Source organism: Zeugodacus cucurbitae, chromosome 4 (assembly GCF_028554725.1).
Source record: "Zeugodacus cucurbitae isolate PBARC_wt_2022May chromosome 4, idZeuCucr1.2, whole genome shotgun sequence".
NCBI lineage: Eukaryota > Metazoa > Arthropoda > Insecta > Diptera > Tephritidae > Zeugodacus > Zeugodacus cucurbitae.
The window spans coordinates 38241325-38246160 of record NC_071669.1 but is presented as its reverse complement, the minus strand read 5'-3'; positions in this window follow the sequence as shown (position 1 = coordinate 38246160).

Below are 4836 nucleotides of genomic sequence, written 5' to 3'. Positions count from 1 at the left end.
TTGCAATAAGAATAAAAAAATCCTTCCTTCAATAACTAGAAAATGTTATAAATTTATGTGTCGATAAATCGTGTCCTCCTCCTTAATAAATGGAGCTTTGAGTTCAGCGTTTAAGGTTTTCAACTTAAACTGACGGAGCCTAATAAATGGAATTCCAAAGGATCTATTTCGTAGAATTTTACATGGACCGTTTCCGTATTTGGAGAATATTTTAAACAATTACAAATATTTTAACAAGAGCTATTACAGGAGTTCTTTTCAAATATATGCTCAAATCTATGCCTTAACCTAAAGTGTTCCGAGATAATTTTAGCGCATTTATTGTCCAGTTTCATACTAACTTAACGAATCGAAAACGTTTGCGGAAAGGTCAATGTCCCTATATTTACTATATTTAATACCCATATTCGATTTGGTCAACTCTGAGTGCAGTCAGACCGGATTTCGCTTAAGTGAACACTTTTGTATGTACATATGTATGTATGTGGGCTTGTGTGTGATCGCACGATCTCAAGAAACCAACAGACAAAATCAGCGACCAAAGGAAATCAAACAGAAAGCACTTTTCAGAAGTGGCAAAAGGAAACACTCTTACACGCATGAGTTTCAATCAAAAAGGACACACCCATGCACATTGGCATTTGTAAACAAGAATAACTTGTTGCACAAATTCTGCCTTAACAAGGTAAATAGCAAGTGAAGACTCAGACAATGTGCAACATTGAGAGCTGCAAAAGCAAATGAAATCAAATGATGCTGCAATCGCAAGTAACCTGACGGCAACAAAGAAGAAAGACGACAAAATAAAACGAAAAGTGGGAAATCAAAGCGGTTGCACAAAGCGTGGCACTTAGTCATATACTGTAGGTACATATACTTGAGCAAATTATTTATAAAAGTTGCATGCAGTAAAAAGTTGCTTTAATCAAACACACACATGCACTGGTGCGCTGCATTTAAACGCTTTGGTAAATTCGCCGGCCGGCAAACACTGTGAGCCCGGTTTGCTTGCAACAAAATGCGTTGCAATGTCAAGTTCACGGTGGAGCGATCGCATCGCATGCAACAACCGGACGGAGTGCAGAAGTGTACAAATACACCAGCGTTCGCCGTATACGGCTGGCTGGATGTTGCAACTATGATGAGTTGCATTAATGCTGTTCACTTGCTGTTTATTTTGCAATGCCGCTTCGCTTATTCCATTTTGGTAAAATGCATTCACTCAAAATAAAACGATTGTGCTATTAGTGTTGCATTTGTGTTGTACAAATATGGTAACAACAATGCAATGTGTAAATATGTGCGAAAGCATCGTGGATAATGTTGTGTCGTGTAGCAAATTGAGGGATTTGAATGAATATGACACTTGATGCTAACGCATTTCCTGCCGTTTTCTCGTGTGAATTAAAACTCGTTCTATATTTCGTGGGGAAATGGCGAAAAATTTTAATTTTTATATTTAATTTTTTATTAAAATTTCTTCTTCAAATGCCTTCTTATCACATTTTCCTTTATAACCAAGATTATTCATATTAGAATTAACACTATTCAAAATATGTGGTATAAGAGTGAAAGGTCAATAAGCTAATAGCAATTTCGCACAAGAGTTAATTGATCAATTAACCGACCTTTGCTCGATTAAAGCGCTCATTTAGATGGATTTACCACTCAAAAGAAAAAAATTACTACATTAATCTTTAATCAAATACATCTAATTGAAATTGGAATGCAATTCTACGGGTCGTGGAATAAAATAGCAATTAGCTGATTAAACTAACCAACTACTTTTAAACAGCAAAAAGAACAGCTGGTCGTTAAGCGAGTAGCCGACTGTGCGAAAGGCGAAAACCGGTTTCTCAATTATAATCTTAATACATTAAATAAATTTAGCTGTGCGAAAAAGCTAAAGGGTGATTTTTTAAGAGCTTGATAACTTTAAAAAAAAAAAAAACGCATAAAATTTGCAAAATCTCATCGGTTCTTTATTTGAAACGTTAGATTGGTTCATGACATTTACTTTTTGAAGATAATTTCATTTAAATGTTGACCGCGGCTGTGTCTTAGGTGGTCCATTCGGAAAGTTCAATTTTGGGCAACTTTTTCGAGCATTTCGGCCGGAATAGCCCGAATTTCTTCGGAAATGTTGTCTTCCAAAGCTGGAATAGTTGCTGGCTTATTTCTGTAGACTTTAGACTTGACGTAGCCCCACAAAAAATAGTCTAAAGGCGTTAAATCGCATGATCTTGGTGGCCAACTTACGGGTCCATTTCTTGAGATGAATTGTTCTCCGAAGTTTTCCCTCAAAATGGCCATAGAATCGCGAGCTGTGTGGCATGTAGCGCCATCTTGTTGAAACCACATGTCAACCAAGTTCAGTTCTTCCATTTTTGGCAACAAAAAGTTTGTTAGCATCGAACGATAGCGATCGCCATTCACCGTAACGTTGCGTCCAACAGCATCTTTGAAAAAATACGGTCCAATGATTCCACCAGCGTACAAACCACACCAAACAGTGCATTTTTCGGGATGCATGGGCAGTTCTTGAACGGCTTCTGGTTGCTCTTCACCCCAAATGCGGCAATTTTGCTTATTTACGTAGCCATTCAACCAGAAATGAGCCTCATCGCTGAACAAAATTTGTCGATAAAAACATTTCGAACCGAACACTGATTTTGGTAATAAAATTCAATGATTTGCAAGCGTTGCTCGTTAGTAAGTCTATTCATGATGAAATGTCAAAGCATACTGAGCATCTTTCTCTTTGACACCATATCTGAAATCCCACGTGATCTGTCAAATACTAATGCATGAAAATCCTAACCTCAAAAAAATCACCCGTTATAAACCATATTCGGCTCAATTAATAATTCCTGCTCAATTTTATTAAAACATCACACGTATCGAACGCTATATTCGGTCGGTATACATATTAACGAATATTTTGAAATTGAGATTTTATTAACGGCATTAAACTAAAGTATACCAGAGAACATGTCTCCAAAATTTTCGATAAAAAATAGGCGTAAATTCCACAAGAGCAACATTATTATGAGAAAAAGTTGCCCTATTCAGCTCATTTAGATATTCCATAGATTGACCGAAATGTCGTAAGGCCAGAGAAACTGATGGAATCTAACTTTTTTTTGTTATATTTGAAGTAGGCGTCATTGTAGGTCAATTTCACCTATTTGTACATATATATATATAGAAAATTTGGTTCAAATTGGTCAAATAGCTAACCGAACCGAAACGTGAGCCATAGGTTACACCCATAACATATGTAGCGTTTCAGAATAGAGCTTAAAGCTTAAATTGTGACATTGATAATGGTGTTTCTTATTTTTTAGAGTCACGATATTTTATAAGCGATTAGTTTTAGGTATAGTCAGAGACAATAAAAACTTAGAAATTATTATTTTTTTACTTATAAAATTAGATAAAAGCTGCGCTTTTAAATTGTGGTTAACTTTTTGATCTAAAAATGTTAATTTCTTAATTATTTGACAATTTTTGATTTCCCTTTTACTTAGTTGTTTGTTTATTCTATTCGGTTAGAAAAATGATCAAACCACTTTGTTATTCAAATTTGGGCTCAAATGCCATTCGATTCACATAATTAAGAATGCACCGAAGCGATCGTATCTGTAAAAGCTTTGGAGCCTACCAGCCGCCCGGGTAGATGGTCATTTGGTCAGGTCGGTCCTTTTGAAAGTCTCGCTCATTTGTTATGTGTCATATCGGGCGATTTGCATATGCTTGGTGATTTTCTCGTCTGCTGCAGTAATTTTCTACACTTTTACTCTGCCTCAGTCCATAAACACATGCAGCATGCAGTTTAAACAAGCGTGCTTTCCTTTCATTATACTTGAACCATTTAATGACCACGCATTCACATACATACATATGTCCATATGTGTGAACAAACGTATGCAGTCGCAAATGAAACAAAGCTCACAGAGCGACGTTGTCATTAAAGCAATCGCCGTAAAGCGACCGAAGCTGGAGCGGAGATGCAAATGCACCGGCTGCAGCAGCATAAACTCCATAAACGCTCGCCATCACCTCAGCCACTAATGAAAGTAAACATGACTGACCCCAATTAACGGATAGAACTCTCGAACTCTCTTATGTGGTGCAAATACAATGCTGAGACGAATTGTTTAGTCTGATATGCATATCTATGCAGCTGTTAAATGTGCTAATATATGTTCCTTTATAAGTGTGTGTGTGTCTGTGTGCATACTTGCAGTTGAGTGCAACCTGAAAATGGCTAGCTGTGTGGCTTTGTAAAATTAGAAAAGTGACGCTGGTGGCACTAGTAGCCAACACAGGCACTGTTGCGCTGTGCTGCGAGGCAGGAGGCCGAACGCTATGAAAAATTGAAAGTTTAAGCATAAACTGTTTTGAAGAAGTGGGTCAGTGTATCTGTAGACGGACGTATGTAAATTTACCTTAAAAGGGATATTATTTACAGTACATTGAAAATCCGGATTCATTGGCCTTTTTGAACATTAGAGATGTTTCCGATCTATTGAAAAATAATTAGGACAGTTCTTGGGTAGAAGCAGTGACATTTTAAGAGCGATTGATCGACTATGTAGTCCCAATTTAAATGTATTGGAACATCTAACTAAATATTGAGAAAGTTCCCAAATTGATCCATTTCCGCAAGATCGTAATATAGTACTTTATTCACTACCTAAACATTTTATATGACAACCAGTCCAAACCTATTCAGATTGTACCCACGCAGAATTAGCCTATCAAAACACAGTTGTTTATTGCCAGCGTCAATCCCTAGCAAAAATCAATCATCTTAGTACATTCCACTTATTT